Here is a 19,797-nt window from a genome sequence, read left to right on the forward strand (position 1 = left end):
ATTTCCAAGCTCTGGCTGCAAGACATTCAGATAGGAAGCTTAATGGTTTTCCTGCTGGCTTGTCCTTTACGGAACAGCTCCGTGGCTGAGGGAATTTACATTTTCTCAATGTGCTTTTACATCACGTGTAAGTTTTAAGAAGTGGATCAGATGAGTTTTTCGTGCTGCTGTTTATAGTTTTCTTCATCCTTTCCTTGGGCCAGGGTCATTACACAGCTCTAACTTTTTTCTCCATGGTTTGAGACTTTGAGACTAGGTAGCTCAGGTTAACCTTGAACTCAATTTTCTCCTGTCTCAGCCTCTCCTCAAGGGCTTAACTTACAGGCCTAGGACATGGGACCCAACTTGTGGAAAAGAAAAGAAAGGAGAGGGGAGGGGAGGGGAGGGGAGGGGAGGGGAGGGGAGGGGAGAGGAGAGGAGAGGAGAGGAGAGGAGAGGAGAGGAGAGGAGAGGAGAGGAGAGGAGAGGAGAGGAGAGGAGAGGAGAGGAGAGGAGAGGAAAGGAAAGGAAAGGAAAGGAAAGGAAAGGAAAGGAAAGGAAAGGAAAGGAAAGGAAAGGAAAGGAAAGGAGAGACCTGAGATTTGGGAACTGGAGGAATGGCTTAGGGGTTAAGAGCTACTGGCTACTCTTCCAGAGGAACGAGATTCAATTCCCGGCACCTACATGGCAGCTCACAACTGTCTGTAACTCTAGTTCCAGGGACTCTGACATCCTCACACAGACACATGCAGGCAAAACACCAAGGCACATAAAATAAAAATAAACAAATTATAAAAGAAAATTCCTTAGCATTCAGGGCAAAAGGGATCTGTTGAGTTTATCTGGCATTTCCTCAGATCTCTGTGAGATAATGTCTCACCTTGAAGGATGCGCTAAAGAGGGAATTGGGTCCTAAGGGGGACATTGCAGGTTAACACAGTCCTATTTCTGCTTTTCCAAGGTCCCTTCCTAAGCTCCAAGGTGTCTTTAAAAACCAGTAATCAATTCAACCATCTTTCTCAGGCTTGAAACCCCTTTCATAACAGCATCATTCTACTTTTGAAGATTAGTCTGTAGTTCGAAAGAGGAGCCAGGGTGTAATCTCAGAATGCAAGCACTGTGGAATAGAACTTTATAAGCTATTGAAAGATTTTTAATAGTTGATAGAACGGAAAATAAATACAATCAGACTTTTAAGTCTAGAATGATCCATCAAAGATTTTAATTAATACACGTGAAAAGTGGTTGAGAACTCACAAGGATGAAAGTTTGGGAAGGAGGAGGAGGAAGGAGTCAAGAGTGTGCAATCAAACAGAGCCGACAATTACAGCTCAGACAGCAGCAAGGAGGAGAGCCATGTGGTTACCGTGTCATTAACTATTGGGAAGACTGTAGCAGCCCTGCCCTGCCCTGCCCCGCCCGCCCTGCACTGCACTGCCCAGTGCCTCTGTCACTTTCAACACTGGTATTTTTATTCCTCTATTTTGGGCAATAGGAGGGAAGTGCTCCTTATGGGTGATTTGGGGTTTTGTATTGGTTTTAGATATGACCAGTGTTTGTTTTCTGTGCTCAGCCCATTTTTTATCACAAGTTCCAGCATTCAAGCTATGATCATAAACTCTGAATGTCACAGAACTGTCCCCAGTAGTGGTTTCAACCATCTACATTTGAAAACCTAGTTTAAATTTAAAAAACATAAAACATACCTACTAAAAATATCTAATGACAATGTAAGTCAAAAACAAATATATCAAATATCTGATTGCTACTGATTTTATTAAAATTTACAATTATTCATCAGGTCTTGTTTATTAATAGAAGATATGACTTATTTCTCTAAAATAAGAATACTTGTGAAGTAATTATTGAAATTATGGAACATATTTAAATTATCTAGCTTAGATTGTCTACAACATTGCTAAAAGTATAAGAAGTAAAGAAGGTTGAATAAAAGATACTTTAAGATGTTTTTCAGAGGGCTAGAGAGTTGGGTTAGGCCGGGCAGTGGTGGTGCACGCCTTTGATGCCAGCACTTGGGAGGCAGAGGCAGGCAGATTCTTAGTTCGAGGCCAGCCTGGTCTACATAGTGAGTTCAAGGACAGACAGGACTACATAGAGAAACCCTGTCTCAAATTTAAAAAAGAAAAGGGGGGGGGGGATTGGCTCAGTGGTTAAAAGCACTGGCTATTCTTCCAAAAGGACCCAGGTTCAATGCTTAGTACCCACACAGCAGCTCACAACTGTTGGAACTCCAGTTCCAAGGGATCCGATGGCCTTTTTTTGCTCTCTGAGGGCACCAGGCATGCACATGGTACACAAACATACTTGCAGGCCAAACACCCATACACATTAAACAAATAATAAAATGTTTAAAAATGGAATTTATATGGGGGTGGGGGAGACGACCTCAGTTAATTATTTACATATTCAGCAATAAACCAATTGGAAGACTGCATTCCACAGAGTAACTTACTCTCTCAAGAATGTCCAGGCTTACAACAAACACCATCACTTGAAAAAGCATGTGTGATATTACTTATTTATTTCTGCATAAGGATATGTATAGTGCGTATGTTTGTGTTTGCATGCTTGTTGGCCCACGTGGGAAGGATGCCCGTGCACATGTGCTTGTGGAGGCCTGAAGCTAATGCCAGGGTCCTCCTCAGCTACTCTATACTCACACATTGGGGCCAGGTCCCTAGCTTGTCCCTAGGTTCCCATTCTGGCTAATCTGGCTAGCCATCTCACTCTGGGGACTCCTTGTCTTGTTGTCCCATTGCAGGGACTACAGGCTCACCGCCATGTCCACCTGGCTTTTATATGGATTCTGAGGGTCCAGAACTCCAGTCCTTGCGATCATAGGGTAAGTAGGTTAACTGTGGAGCCATCTCCCCAGCTCCTAACATTGTAATGAAAGTAAATATCTCAACAATATAATTTTTATAAATGCAAAGCTATTTCTGACAGGTGTGATGGATGGTGTACACATGTAACTCCAGCACTACTGAGACAGAGACAGGAGGATTACTTACTACAAATTCAAGAGCAGTATGGTTAATCTTCCCAGCCAGGTGGATAGAGTGACATCCTGCCTCAATAACAAAAGGAATTCCTTCATAGACATTTTTTTAACTTCTAATTGTAATAGAAATCTAATATATTATGTTTCCCTGATAGATTAACTTACTACAAAGCAATTTAAAATGGAAAGTAACATTAGACATGTCTTCCTCCAACATTTTTAATGTAAGAAGCCAGAGCTAAAGAAGTAAATTGTCGTATCTATTTACTTTCTTATTTTAAAGTCAAAATACTTAGGAGACAAAGTCCAAGGTCCTTTCCCTAGTAGCCCTGCAGTTTTCTTTTCAGAGTTTCCATGTGTCCTAGTTAGGGTGACTACTGCTATGATAAACACCTTGACCAAAGGCAACTTGGGGAGGAAAGGGTTTATCTGGGTTACACTTGCATTTCACTGTTCATCATCAAAGGAACTCGGGACAGGAACTCAAACAGGGCAAGAACCCAGAGGCAGGAGCTGATGCAGAGGCCATGGAGGGATGCTGCTTACTGGCTTGTTCCTCGTGGCTTGCTCACCTTGCTTTCTTATAGAACCCAGGATCACCAGCCCAAGGATGGCACCACCCACAATGCACTGGACCTTTCCCCCATCAATCACTCAGTAAGAAAATGCTCCACAGGTTTCCCTATAGACATGTGGAAGCATTTTCTCAATTGAGGTCCTTTCCTTTAAGACGGTTGTTTTCAACTTTCCTAATGCTGGGACCCTTTAACACAGCCCCTCATGTTGTGGTCACCCTCAACAATTAGAGCTTTTTGTCCCTACTTCATAATTGTAATTTTGCTATGGTTATGAATCATAATGTGAGTATCTCATATGCAGCTAATATGTGACCCCTGTGAGAGAGTCTTTAACACCCCACCCCCACCGCCAAGGCGTTGGCTCCACAGGTTGAGGAACACTGCTCTAAGATGACTCAATCTCATGTCAAGGTGACACAAGACTAGGAGTACACCATGGTTTTTCCAACTCTTCTCTTGGATTTCATATCTTAACAGCACCAAATACTCACCAAATACCTTTGATGACTATGCACCCTTCTGTTGTCTGCTCAAAATTTCAGTCTATAGCTTCACTTCTACCCCATGTTTAAGCCCCAGCCTAAAGTCTTCTGAAATTCTACACTCTTCCCTGTGATTTCTTCTATGGCTTTCCTGTTCTCAGAATGTCTTACACTTAGGAATGAGGACCAATCACACCCTGTTACTAAATCATTTCATAAAGGACCATTCCTCCTGTCAGACTGAGTAAAATTGAGGCAATTTTTATCTTATTCTTAGTGTCTTGAGTCATGGTGACACTGAAAACTGGTTGCATGGGCAAATGATAAATTAGTAGACTAAAGAGAAGATAATGTAAGCATAAGAGAATATGTGGATGAGTAAATGAACCAACAAGGCAGTAGATGAATGTGTGACATCCCTCAGCCTTGTCTTTGCTTTTTAAAGCTTTGTTGTGTGTATGAGTATTTGCCTGTATGTATATCTCTATAACATGTATATGTATGTGTATGAGTATTTGCCTGTATGTATATCTCTATAACATGTATATGTTCCAGGAATCTGGGGGGGTCAGAAGAGGGTGTTGGAGCTCCTGGAGCTGAAAGTTTCTGTCGGTTGTGAGCCACCCTGTGGGTTCTGGAACCTGAACGAGGGCCTCTGCAAGAACAAGTGTTCTTAAATAATGAGCCATCTCTCCAGCCTCTAACTTTGTTTTATTAAAACACTGCTATGGGATAGTTCCTTATTAATATCAGCCGCTTCTCGATTACTACTCACTAAGCTGCAGCTCCTTCAGTCTCCCAGCTTCCTGCAACAATGAAAAAATATCCTCAGACATCAGTCAATATCCCCAGGGGCATGAGAACTCCTACAATAGACAGGAAGATGACCAGATGCCGAGATTCGGGAAGATAATGTGAATGAGAAACTTGTCTGCTTCAGTCCAGTAGTTTTTCCTTTATGATCTAGCCTTGCCAACATTCAAATTCAGTTCTTCATTTTCTCACAAAATAGTCTGAAAACATGAGGCCAAAACTAAAATTAAGCAAAGTATAATGGATCCGATATTTAAAAGTAGCATGGAGAGTGAAGATATGCCTGTTTATAAAAACTCACCTGGTTCACAATGCCCTTTAAAACCATGCATGTCTGTAGGCAGTTGTTACGTGATACTTATGTGACCCTGTCCAAATTTATTCCTAGCAGCTTTTAAAATTCTTTTCTAAATGCCACTTCCTAGCGCCATCTTGTGGATCTTACAGGAATTTGCTAATTTCTGATTAAAAGAACACTTTTTTTTTTCCTTCTTTTTTCCCAGAAAGTGAATAGAGGAGAATAGAGAACGTATGTTTTAAAAAACACAAATTTTGCTCCTGGAAATGTCCTTCTAAACTCCGAATTAGGGACACTGAGAAATTTGACCTGGAGTTTGGTGTTCAGTCAAAGTTCAGCATTTGGCTTGCAGTTCAGCTTTCCTTTGGCCTCAGGAAAGTCAAATAACCACATAGCTCCGTCGTTGTCATCACGTGACACTGTGTGAGTTATTGCTCCGTACATGAACGAAGCAAGGGTGCTCCGTCAGGGAAGGCCACCCTGATGTACTTTTTGATGCTTGAACAGTTGTTGTGGATACGCTGATATAACGGAGAACTAAAATTTCCTCCTCGTGTGCTAGAAATATTGGAAAAGCCCACAGAAGATTGAGAAACTTCATAATGTGAAGAGAACACAACCCCCTTGAACTGTTAAATTCATAAGTAGGGATGTAGACTGACAGCAGTGCTTCCCCGCGAAGACCAACATCCCATTGCTCTGACCACACGGCATTTTGTGTTATAAGGCTATTGGCTGTTTCTTCCATCTGTGTCATTGAAACAGCAGATATAGTCACTGAAAATGGCTACAGGATGATCTGGTTCTGTTTAAGTCTTACTGTCCCTGTAAGAAGACAGTCACAGCTGTGAGTAACTTGCTTTGGGACTTTGAGTTATCTAGGGATGTCCCTGGTTGGCCCAAAGTTGTATTATGGAAGGAACTTCAGACTGGACATCAAGGGGCCATCTCTGTCCCAGCCTTTCACCAAGCATGCACCATGGAACAAATGGCACTGCCTTTCTGCAGCTCAGTTCCTTTATCGTTAACAATATGGGGGTGAGGTGGACTCTAAGCTCTTATGGCTTAATGGGTTAAGATTCTATGAACCGTACTTTCAGGTAGGAGGAGCAGAGCTAAATTTCAGTATTTGAATTCTATAGTCAGTGCCAACAGATGATTTGAGCCCTGCGTCTTACATAGTTTCGGGATCTAACAAGGCAATCCTGCCCCTCCTTAATGACCAGAGGAGGAAGACCTATCAGTTAAGGTTTTTAACTTGCCCTAATACTATTTTTTTCTCCCACATACATCACATGAGGAAATGTTCATTTCACTTGAAAATCGATGAGGGCACCTTCTAGTTCTGCTCTTTCCAAATCAAGGCTCTAATGCACTGAAGCTTTTATAATGTAAACATTGTAATCACTCAAACTTGATCTCACAGCCTCTGCCTGAAATGGGCCCAGAGAATAGTTATTTCTTTCCATGCCCTCAAATGCAAACAGCAACGTTGGATCTTACTGTATGATTCACCACCTTTGTAAGGATCCACAGTGGTTGCATCGTTTCGACGATTCTGGAGGCCAGATTTACTTGTATTTTCTGAAGGCCGTGGTGGACAGGTTCCTGTTGGCAGGACCACTTTTTGACTTCAGGAAGTAACATTAGCTTCAAGTCTAGGTTTTAGCCTCTCCTGACATAAAAGCCGTCCTCGAGAAGACTCCATGCTTTCTTAGGATTTTTTTTTCCAAGCCCCTTATTTTCATTGTATATAACCATACAATAACATACTAAGAGCCTTAGAACTTTCCTCTGAACAGCAGAATGGCCGCTTGCCCACAATCAAGCCACCTCAGCTCAGTAACTGGGTGCTTTACCTGAGCCATGCGTCCCCTGTTCTTAGGATTGTAGCTGCAGCTTCCCAATTGGATATGCACAACAAAGGGAAGATTAAAAAAAAAAAAAACACTTTTCAAAGGGAATGCTAATAGATCCCCTTGTGCTATGCTACGTTTTTACAATGGAAAAAGCATGTTCAATAATCAGTGGACTTGGAAGCCTTTGAGTGGGAGGATTTCTTGAAAAGCCTTCTGTACCACGAGGAACAGTAAAGGCCTTTCTGCCTGCAGCTGGCCTTGTGATTAGCCTCAGCCTCCCTAGTAGGGAACAGGATACAGACTTGGTGAAAGCACACTATCAGCCAATATTGGGACAAAGGTAAATAGTCAGTTAAAATCTAAGCTTGCCAAGGTGTTCAGCTTAACCTCTGGACATACTAGAGTAAACACTGGAAATGCTAGATATGACATAATTTATCATAATTAAACATGAAGTTATGCTATCAGCTACTTTGATTAAAAAAAAAACAACCAGGAAACTTTTGAAAATTTGATTTTCCACCACTAGGATATTTTTATTAATTTTATCGGAGGTACAAATTTTAGTTTTTGTCATTGACTGATGACAATTTTGTTTCTATTTAGCATGTCATGGAAAGGTTTCTCATATCATTGTGATTTTTCTCTTAAACTTACATGCAATGCTATTTTTATCTTATTGAAAAATTAAGACTAAGTTACTAATCTACTTTTAAAGTTTACTGAAGAAATACTTTTTAAAAAAGCACTTTCTGTGAAAAAATATTGAAAATATATAATGCTCTATGAAACCTCCCAATCTCTGTCCCCGTTCCTTTAATCCACGCTTCCTTTTGAAGCAGCCTTTGCCAACGTTTCTGCAAACTATTTTTGTTTGAAAATTTCAGGGTGGAATCGTTGTTTTAAAAGAAGGAAACTATATTTGCAATTACAGCTTATATGGCAAAAGAAAACCGAAAATTCACTTTGGCATCTATTTGACTCAAGGTCAAAATTAGATTTCCTCTTCCTACAGCATTTGAATCCGAACCCCCCCCTCTTTCTGTAAGCAGACAGAATTCAGGTTGGTGGCGTCAGCTGCAAACTGTAAATTATGCTGCATGAGTTCTAGGGTTAAAGTGTAATTTTAAGTAAGGAGCTAATTTAATTTTGACCTTATCTTTAAAGTTATTTTTCATCTAGGTATTGGTGACATTTTTTATACTTTAATTCAATAAAAACAGTGGTTTTCAAAAATTTCAGACTAAGAGGATTATAAGTTAAATTCCTTCATTCTCACATCAGGCTGTCCAGGAGTGCAGGTGGGTAATGGTGTCTGTAACTGCAAAGTAAGGTATTGGGGTCTATTATGTCGCAGAGCCCATTGGGCGGAAAAGTATTTGAAGAGAGATAATTCCTGCCATTTTCCCTGCATGTAAAATTGTCTTTTTATGAAAAGGCTTTCATGGGAAATGTTCCTAAATCAGTCTGAAGCTGTTCCCTGAATGAGAACATATGGGGTTGGGTAGGGAAGTCGCTCCTTCCTCTCATTATTTGAATGCATCCCTTCAGTTACTGGGGCCTCTTACAAGCAATTGAGAATTCCAACTCGTTCCATCCACATTAGTTACTTAATACGTTAGGCTAATGTTTATGTATGAAGTCACAGAATGTTGAGCTGAAGAGGATCTGGGGAAAAAAAAAACTCTGAAGAGCAAAGACAGAGAGAGGTGTGTCCCAAAGTAAGGAAGTAGACTTCTAGAGAAATAAAAAACCCTAAAGGAGATCCTCAGAATCCAAGATCAATGTGATCAATCAATCAACCGGTCACATAGACCTCATAGGACTGGCAATCCTGTGGGGTGACGACTGTGCCAGCAGGTATCTGGCCAGTTCCCAGTACTTTCTTTGACTTCCTTGATCCTCCTGTGAGGGAAAGGCTGCTTCCATATATAAAGGGTATTCACAGACCCCAATCATGAAAGAAAGAAAGAAAGAAAGAAAGAAAGAAAGAAAGGAAGGAAGGAAGGAAGGAAGGAAGGAAGGAAGGAAGAAAGACCTGGTAACAGTGATACTGGGCCAAGTTCCATCAGAAGTCATTGCAAAATGTTAAAAGTAATATTTTGTCATATAAACAATTTTCTCTTTTAAAGAAAAAATAAAATATCACTTACAAGAAAGAAGGTTTCTTAACCAGATCATATACATTAGACAATTCAATGTACTGAGTTCTTACCTGGAACAGTATTTTTGACTTTCTGTTAAGAAAAAAAAAAAATCTCAAGTGCAAAACCAGAAACGGTTGTATAATGAGCCCTGGGTGCCTATCTTCAGAAACGACTACTGTGTGTGGCCAATTTTATTCCATCTGGATACATCTGTGTTTTGCCTCTCCCATCCATTCTGCCCTTCAAAGTCTGTCCTCAAAGGGATGCTCAACTGCTATATGCTACCCGTCAATTTCAGAGAAGCTTTGTGAAGTAAACATCTCTGATCTTTGCCTGATTTATGTCTGTTTTTGGAAAAGTTTAGACTACCCAAATAGTCACTGATGGACAGCCATTTATCCCGGAGAATCCCCAGTCACAGGCCTGGCTCTATTCTCTCAGCTGTCTTTACACAATTTCCGCTAACCCTAATTCACTGACCTGTATGCTAACTTGAGGACTTGGCTTACAAAGTGTCACATGTTCATGCTTTGTTGTTCTAGAAATGGCAGTCTAGTGTTAAGAGGAGAAGCCTTCCCAGCCTCCTCACCCCTCACAGGCGCCCCACCTCCCAGCTCCCCCCAGACTCCCAAGCCCTAGCCTCCACCTTAGCTCTTCATATGGAGATTTTGTTCTTGGCTCCACCCACCCCCTCTGGAAAACTATATCTTCACCAAAAGTTTATAGCACTGAGCCAAAAAGACATAAAGCAATAGTGAATTTCTAACAGTCCACATGTATATGTTTGCTAACAAGTTTCATATACCTCCCACTTCTTCCCTAAGTCATACTCTCCCTGGTACAGATTACTCCAGGTGGGTCTGAGAGAATGCACATGACCGCAAGTTTATCCCTGAAGGAAGTATTAATAGAAACCAGACAAACAGCCATCCACACTCCCAGGGCTGAGGATGTGGTTTCTAAATTAGATAACACTAAACAACATACACATCTCTACGTACACCTACTGAATGTACTTAGTATCTATCGGGTATTATATTTTTATATATTATCTTAAAATAAATGATTGTACGAGATTAGCTTCCCTATAAATCAGTCTCCAAATTAAAAACTGATGTTTAGAACTATAAAAAGATAATCATTGTTTTTGCAGTAGTGAGTACTAATTCAAATTCCTTTGAAAGCCATCTGTAGCAATTTAAGTTTTAGATGCTTCAAAATTGACTCTTCTTGATACTTGGTTGAAATAAACTCAATATTTAAGTCAAACATTACATACCATTAATGGAAAAAAATGTAAAACAATATGTTGCTTTTAAGAAGCATGATGTTTCTTTTGTACTTTAAATCAAACGGTTTGAGCTGTTTATTTCCCCAATCAAAAACTCAAATTACAATGTCCTATAATACGAAATATTTTCTGTCATTGCTTGTTGGCAGTTGAGAATATAAAATGGTTTCTAATTTTAAGGATTCAAAGATTTAATAGCTAGATGAATTATGTTTTAAATTCCCATTAACTTATTTTCAAATGAGGAAAACCCACAACTCTGAGAAACTGATTATTATGGGGGAAAGGCCTTGATTTGTAATTGTACCCAAATATGAAAACCTACATTTTGAAAAGCATAAAAATTACATTCTCTTCAAAAGATTTGCAAATTCTCATAGGCACATAACTTAGAGAATGAGAAGATTGTAATTTGAAAAATTACAGATTTCATTGTTTTTTGATGTGTGAAACCTATAAACAAATATCAGGAGATTGTATTGCAAAACTAAAAATCTCTTGTTTAGTTTTGTAAAGGACAGTGCCCTATGTGGCTTACACAACCCTAACTTAAAAGAAAACTGCAGAGTAATGCAAAAGACATTCTAATCACTGCATCTAATTACAAAGAAGAACTCAGCTGAAATTGTAAGGGTCCCCCGGGCGGGCGTGCGGTCTAGTGGTCAGAGCATGGGGTTTCAAGTCAGTAGTCTAAATTTCTATTTTAAACACCACTTTCAAATTTCTCCATGACTTTCAGCATGCCATTAACTTTATTTTTAAATAAGAAGCCGAGGTCTGTTCTTGATAATTATAAAGCTGTTCTAAAACCCTCCAACACGGCCATCAACATAATAAAAATCACAGATAGAAAAGGAGGGACAGGTGAGTTCCTGCTTAGAAACTAAACAAAGCATCCTTGACAGGAGACAGAAGCTGTCTCTAAGCACTTGCCTGTGAGTAGGAGTAGGAGCAATGCCCTGCCCTTGTGCCTTCCCACAGCAGAGACTGAGCATAAACAGTCAGCTCCCTGGGCTGGTGACTTCCTTTAGTCACTTCCTGCTCCTGTGTGTCTGAGGCAGGAGCATCCCCACAAGAGGCACGCTGCATCTTTTATACTGACTGTCCATCAGCTCTCCAGCCCCGTGCCTGCTTTGCATTGTCTTGTGTTGTTTAAGTGTCCCTCCAGGGATAGTCAGAGGAATAACCATGGCTGTTTTCCTCCTGCTGCTTTATGAAGGATCCACTTAGAAGGTGATTCAGATTCTAACAGTTCTATATGTCAATTTATCACAGGACTTCTCCCTGGGAATAACTCACATTTGAACTTAGGGAATGTGATGCCCCTCTCCTGGACACCCTCCCTTTTATTATTCTCTCCTTCCCTCCTTTCCTTCCCCATCATTTGAGTCTGATAATATTCTTGTTTGGATTTTAGTCCTAGCTCATCTAGAGTTGCCCTATTGTTGAGATGGAGTATACAAATTAGAAACAAAGTGCAGACTCAGGAAAAGGGTGCGAGATTACTACAGTACACAAGAAGACTAGCCAAAGTTGGCCTCACCAAACTTGCTCTATTGCACATTTTGCAGTACGAATGTGGCCTTTTAAAAAAAACATCAAATTTTCAAGATAACAGTCCGTAAATGGAAAGAGAAGCCACGGAGAGTAAAGTGAACCAACCCACAATGGAAGGCTCCTGTTTTATGTTGGAAATGCAGCTGGGGATGCCTTGAGGACGCACCTGCAGCACTGTCATGTGGTCCAAATCTCAGGTGGAAACCACAGAGTTAAGGGATCAAACCCCAGCAGGATTGATTTGGTCTCTGGCTTTGTATAGGATTAGAAAGGGGACTTACGCTCAATTGCTTTGTGTAAATAATGCAGACTGGAACCCTGCCTGGGGATTGCAGAGGCCAATGGTGGGTCTCTGGATTTCCAGAAGGGCTGAATGTAGAATGCAAAGAAAACTAATATAGCACATTTTTAAAAGTTGATAGGCTTATTTTAAAAAAAAATGACATTACAGTAAACATAGGTATTTATTCCACATGCAGAGATTGACTTCCATCCCATGAGTTGAGAGATTGCTCTAGGTACAACGTTGTATTCACAGTCAGGTAAAGGAGGGGAGGGGCAGACCTCACCAGGAACTCTGCACTATAGCTTTTATGGCCAGTTGTGATCATGGTTCTGTAACACAGTTAACATGTTTATAATTTTTAAATCTTTTGTCATTGCTCTTTATTTTACATTTCCTACTACAAAATGATAATTTTGGGAAAAGATCAAGTTGTAACTTTCATGGTGGTATAAAAAATGAACACATGTTAAAGATTTGATTTTACTTATCATATAAAGGACTCAGGCAGACGCTTTTACTGATTCAGACAGCAGAAATTTTAGAGTAGAGAAATGTTGAGACGAATTAAAAATCAAACAAAATAGCTTTGCTGGGAGAGGAAGAAAATCAATGCAAGCAAGGTGAAATTTACATATCTAGCAGTTACCAACAATTAACAGAGTTGTAACGTTTCTCAAGGCCTATAAAGAGAACTAGAATCTGAAATTCAAAAGGATATGGGATACAGTCTTTCACTGAGACACATTTTCTTTACAGATTTCACCTTTGTGCCAGAAACATCCTTGGCCACAAAACTAAACTAGATTTGTTTCATTACATTTGGCTTGATCATGCACATAGGTGAAATGAGATTATATCTCTACATGGGCCTTTGTACAAGTGAATGTGTGTGTGTGTGTGTGTGTGTGTGAGAGAGAGAGAGAGAGAGAGAGAGAGAGAGAGAGACTTTTACAAGATTACATTTGTAAAACATTGACCCAGAAGATTCTTGATTCAGATTAAAGATGGAACTGAGTTATACATTTTAAAATAGGGCTGGAGAGATGGCTCAGTGGGTAAGAGCACCCGACTGCTCTTCCAAAGGTCTGGAGTTCAAATCCCAGCAACCACATGGTGGCTCATAACCATCCATATTGAGATCTGATTCCCTCTTCTGGAGTGTCTGAAGACAACTACAGTGTACTTACATATAATGAATAAATAAATAAATCTTTAAAAAAATAAAAAAATAAATTTTAAAATAACTGAAACACTGACTGACCACCTATACTGTGACTGACAGTTCATACTGTGACTGGCAGTCTATTCTATGACTGACAGCCTATACTGTGACTGACAGCCTATGCTGTGACTGACAGCCTTTGCTGTGACTGACAGCCTATGCTATTCTTGACAGCTTATGCTATGTCTCACAGCCTATGTTGTGACTGACAGCCTATGCTATGACTGACAGCCTATGCTATGACTGACAGTCCATGCTATGGCTGACAACAGCCTAACCTATATAATTCCCAGGAAAACAGTAGTAAGATTGTAGTTGACAGAAACATTACATGGACTCTAGGAACGTATAATAAAGAAACTTATGAGGTATTTATATTAATTGTGGACATCAGCCTTCACATGTTTTGATAACTGTTCACACACATTATTGACAGATGCATGCAAATGAACAGAGGTATTTCTAGTACCTTCCCTTAGAAAGTGAAAGAATGAATCTGTGGGTTTTGTTTTGTTTTGTTTTGTTTTCCTAGAAACATTCTAGAGTGTCTCAGAGACAGTTTAAGGTGCAAAAGGAAATATATAGCAAACTGTATTTTAGATGCCTTTACATTCTGGATTCCATGGTGATAATGTAAAACTTAATAATCAAAAGATTCTACCATTTACGACAGAAATCCAGTCACCGTCGGCACCTAATAGATAACATTTGTCCACTTTTTAAAATGAAAACAAAACATTTAAAGGGGAAAGGCCTAGACACTGGCCCCAGGGAGGATTTTTATTATCTGAAAAACAAAACAAAATGGAAAGAGAGCACAATAAACATAACTAAGCTTACAAAGAACCAAAACCCGAGGTCTTTAGGTCAAAACTAGTCCTTTCTTTGACAATGGAAAACAGCAGTATTTCTCTAAAACTATTGCTCTTAGAGTCTCATTCACATATGCTAGTTATAATTTTCAACCAAAGTCACAGAGAGTGAGGTGGCAGGAGGCTGGGAGGCCAGGAGGCAGGGAGGGGGGAAGCAGCCCTGAATGCTGCATACCAGCCAGCACTTGGCATTTTTCAAGTTCTCAAACACAGGCGATGCTCCAGCCTTGCTCCACACAACTCTTTTCACCCTCTCCCTTACCCTCTCCCTCTCTCTCTCTCTTCCTTCCTTGCTTCCTTCCTTCCTTTTTAAAATTTTCTCAGATAGAGCCTCATGTACCCAAGGCTAGCTCAAACTCATGTAGCTGAGGATAGCCATGAATTCCTGATTCTTCTGCCTTGATCTCTGAGGTACTAAAATTACCAATATGTACCACCTTACTCAGGTAGAGTATTTTTAAAATGGCAAGGTCCCACTTAATTATCTATATATAACATATAAAAACTAGTAGACAAGCATAATCTTTTTTGTTGTAATTATCTTTTATTCCATCTTTGGTAATTTCATAAATAAATAAAATGTTTTTTTTTTCAATCTCATCAGTCTCATATTTCTCCTGCACCGCCTCCCACTCCACCATTCACATCCTCCTTTCATGGACCACTGAATCCAATCAATGTGGTTCTTACACGCACAGTTATGGGAGTCCTCAGGAGTCTGACATTTTAATAGGAACAGCTATTCTAAAAATAAGCCAGATCTTTACAACCCAGCAGCCATCAACTGCAAGGCTTCTCAGCTAGGAATAAGCTTGCAAGGCCCTTTCCCCATCTATGCTGGGATTCTGACTGGTTCAACCTTGTGTATGGCCTGTGCAGGTAACTATGGCAACCGTGAATCCATGTGTGGCATTGCTGGTGTGTCCAGAAGACAACATTATTTTGCAGCATTTCTAACTCTGGCTCTTATGATCTTTCCACCCCCTCTTCCGCAATGTTTCCTGCACCTTATGGGGAAGGAGAGTAAAGGTAATTCTTTCAGAGTTTAACTCATCTAAGACGTGCAGTGTGTGGTATGCCTTTCAGGGAAGGCGGTCTGCGAGAAGGTGGCAGGATGCTGTTATTGGTTTGGGTTTTCCTGTTTTCACAGACGCATTTGGGATGTTGATTTGCATCCATCCTGTCAACACTTGAACTATGATACTCATATGTCAGCCTCCTGAGTACAAGCCCTGTTGGTAGATGTTTCCCCAGTATGTCCTGTTCTGTCATCACATCTTAATAACGTTAATGTTCAAATGCTTAATTGAAGAGGATGTCAGAAACAACAAGTACCTCATGTGTGTATCCAAAAGAAATCTAGCATATTTAAATATTAGTTCAACTTTATTATCTTCTGGAATTTTAGGAATATTCAGTCAAGATAAAGATGTACTTATAGGTAAGGCAGAATTAGGCTTCTTACATATAATTTGTTTTAATTTATATAATTCAGATATAGAAAGATTACAACTTCACACCAAAGGTCACAAGTCCTTCTGACCTTGGAGTCAGACACAAATATAACTTACAGCTTCAGTTTTCAAAACTGCACATATGGTAGGTATAACATTAAGTAAAAACACTCAGTAGTCTATACTATTTTCTTCTCTTCTGGTGAGTGCAATCAGTTTGAACTTAAAATAGACAAGAGAAAAATCTATAAATGATACTTTATTACCTCTCTCTCCACAAATATTATTTACAGATATCACCCACACTGACTATAAAATCCAAATTCCCACTGGGGAATAACTAAACTAGCCACACATAAACCAAAACCAAAGTCAACCTAGAGCAAAGTACAAATGACAATACCAGAGCTCCCTCGTCCCTTTGGATTTAGCCCTGATGACCAAGAAAAGATGTGTTGTGGCTTTAAGTGTTGTGCACTTCCTTGGCGACCATGTTTGTCCAGCCCTAGTTGGTGGAAAAACCATCACATCTCTGGATTGTATTTTCAAAACTGTAAAAGATCATTTTCAGCAAAATATAAAAATTATGCCTGTCATACATAGAAAAAAAGGAAGCCATATCAGATAAAACCATGTGTAAAGTGGTAGGCATTATAATTATTTTTTAAAGTCAAATACACATTCATAAGGATTAAGGAATAATGAAGTGAATTAAAATTGAATACAAAATTGGAGGTTGTGGGGGGCACTGGAGAAAAAGTCACCTATACAGATCTATAAGCTTAGCAATCATCAATACTTTGCAAGGCGTTCCAAAGCCTCTCAAAGACAGTAAGCATGGCTAAGACCTGATAATGCCCTTGGAGGGTAGGCTTCAGAAAATGCAAAAAGGTTTCCACTGAGACACCTTTATTGTATGTGTAACACACATATTTTTATTCTTTGTAACATTTATTTATAATCGAAATACCTAAATACAAATTTCCTTTCTATCTTCCAAGGCATAGTCAGAACATAACACTTACTGCTTGATTTTGAATGTTTTATGAATTGAAATAGAGATTTATAGAAGATGCTATGTAAATGTGTTTCAAACATGAAAGTCTTGAATAAAAGACAATTACTCTATAATTCCATACTTCTGTGATAGTCTTCCCTCATTGTTCCATTGGATTATTTAACCAAACAAGGAAAGATCTGCAGGAAGAATGAAAGAATAGATCAATAACAGGTACATAACTTGGGTGAGATAGACTTTTATGGAGATATTCTATTTACAGAATGCTGTCAGTAACTTGTACTACACTGTAGAATATACATGGAATCATGGTAGTTTATTTAGTAAAGTTCAAAACCACACAAGTAAGACAAGTTCTAGGCAAGCTAAATATGCGAGGCAAGCCAGGGAAAGAGCTAGAAAGAAAAGCAGCAAAGGTTACAAGAAGAACAGATCACAGAATAGGAGAACTGAATGTCAGATGCAGGAGAGAAAATTCAGAGGGTTTCTGAATTTGTCTCTTACCTAATTATCCCCTTAGAATCTATGCAGAAAAACAAAAACAAAAACAAAAACAAAAAACAAAAAACCATCTGCCGAGCTCAAGAGCAAAGTAGAATTTCTGAGGGGAGGACACAGAATCCAGAACCTAAAGAACACTTTGTAGTTGGAGACTTTTCTTTTACGGCAGAATGCCCACAGGAGGACTTCGTTGAAGGGAATTCAATTATAGAGACACTGGAGATGACTTAAGGCTTTTCGCTCACTCCGATGCCAGGATGAAAGACTGGCTTCAGGAATATACCAAGTTTAAACTTTAAACAAACATATGTGAGAAAAGAACTCCTGATTATTAACGCTAACAAAATATGCATCAAATTATGATCTGAACATTTCTGTGATTTTTCTTGTTAGTTTTGTTGTTGTTGCTTTGTTTTTTTGAGACAGTAGCCCTGGCTGTCCTGGAATTCACTCTGGCCTCAAACTCAGAGATCCAACATGCCTCTGCCTCCAGAGTGTTGGGATTAAAGGCATGTGCCACCACCATCCAGGTGTACTGTTTACATTTAATCCTGCATAACAAGTTTCCCTCAAACCCACTAGCTTCAAACAATTATTTAATTATGGTTGATCAGAATAACAAGCAGAGATGGGCTAGGTGAATCTCATCCACTCTGTGGCTTTAACTAAGGCAGTGTAATATTCAGCTGGCATCTGGTCCTGGTCTAGGCTGGTCTAAGCTGGTCTAGGCTGGTCTAGGCTGGTCTGTAACAGCAGAGCCCTAGGTCTAGTTCTTCACGTGTCAGTTTAGAAGCCCAGGGTTGAACAGAATCCTCACCTTCTGCCCTCTGATAAAGACACTCAAGTTCCTTCAGTGACTACTGCTCAGGATCCCAAAAGGGAGCTATTTTAGAGGCCAGATTGAAAGGCTAGAATTTCTCCAAAATTCCAGAACACTCTTTCATCTATGGTGCTGGACAAACTGAGTGAAGTCCAATTTAGACTCCAGGATTGAGGATGTAGGCTTCTCCACTCAATGAGAGGATTTCAAAAGACGTGTGACCATCTTTTATTCCCTTCTGCTTTGCTGTGTGCCCCACAGCGGGCTTCTGCTTTGCGGTGGGCTCACACTGCCCTTCTACAGTTTAGTTCCCCAAGAAGTCAGACATTGATAGGAGAATTCAAATTTCACATTTTCCAAACTTTTACTGTAAATATTTTTCAAACTGAGTTGCCTAACTCAGGAAAATAAGAAACACTCCCGCCCATGTAGAAGCTGATCTCTAGCAAACTATTTGAGCTAATTTGCTTTGATCTCCAAGTGCTATCTTCAAACTAGCCTGAAGAAAATAATTATGTTTCACTTTCTGCGTGGCTCTTCAGTTCCAATTTCATATTTACAGCATTGCATTACTAACTGGGAAAGTGTAGAGGTTACCGGGCCCCAGAATGTCTGTGCTAAGGTTGTGGCAAAACATTAGAGGGTATGCAGGAGACAGAACTGTGGGCCAAGGGCTGTCAACTAGCGCAAGATTTCCACCCTCCAGGTAACTAGCTGTTACTGGCAAAGGGCAGGAGCAAAGGCTATTTCAGCAGTAGGCATATGAAGCAGTAGCTTAAATGTGGGTGTCTTCAAGGGGTGCACAATGCAGTGGCTTTTGCACAGCTGGGGAGGAAACTTGGATGTCTCATCTAGGAAGAAGGAAGAGCTACCTCCAAATGGGACTTGAATTGGCTTTTAAAAAATGTACTACTCTTTGCCAATGTGAGCCTGTGGGCAAAGATTCCCATTGCTCTCAACTGAAGCCTTAGTAATATTTTATAATTTTCCTACTATCCTTTGGTGAAAAGTCTACTTGCAGACCATGCAAACACTACAAACTTCTAAACTGTTAACATTACCAAGCCCAGCTCTCAGTCGCAATCACTGACCCAGCTTCCTTCACAGCCGTTCTGTTTCCCGTCCACCTGTTCCCCAGAGTTCCCTGCGCTCGTGTTCATGCTTCCTCATTAGCACATGTTGTCTCGTTTTAGCTCTAGATCAATGCATGCATTTATGTTAAGCTCCATAAGGAACCAAGCTATGAATAACTGGAGAAAGGCAATCTGACTTCATAAGAAAAGCCAATGCTCTGTTCTCTCCTCGGGCTGCATACCATTCACCTGGTAAGCAGAAAAGCCAAGCAGTAATTCTTCAAAAAGGTGCTCCTGACACCGGAAAGGAAGCGAGGGACTAGCCAAAGAAAGAGCAGAAGAAAGAGTGAATTAGGCAGAGAAAGACAAACCCCTGACGCCGTGAGAGCTGGGATACACTGAACACATCAGAGGGATGTGCGGCTGGCGCGGGGGTGGGAAGGATGACTCTGAAGGACAGGCAAGCTACAGGCCATAGGATGCTTCAGGTCATCAATTTCAAACTATCCATCACAGAGAGAGATA

The sequence above is a fragment of the Mus musculus genome, chromosome 1, assembly GCF_000001635.26.
Source record: "Mus musculus strain C57BL/6J chromosome 1, GRCm38.p6 C57BL/6J".
NCBI lineage: Eukaryota > Metazoa > Chordata > Mammalia > Rodentia > Muridae > Mus > Mus musculus.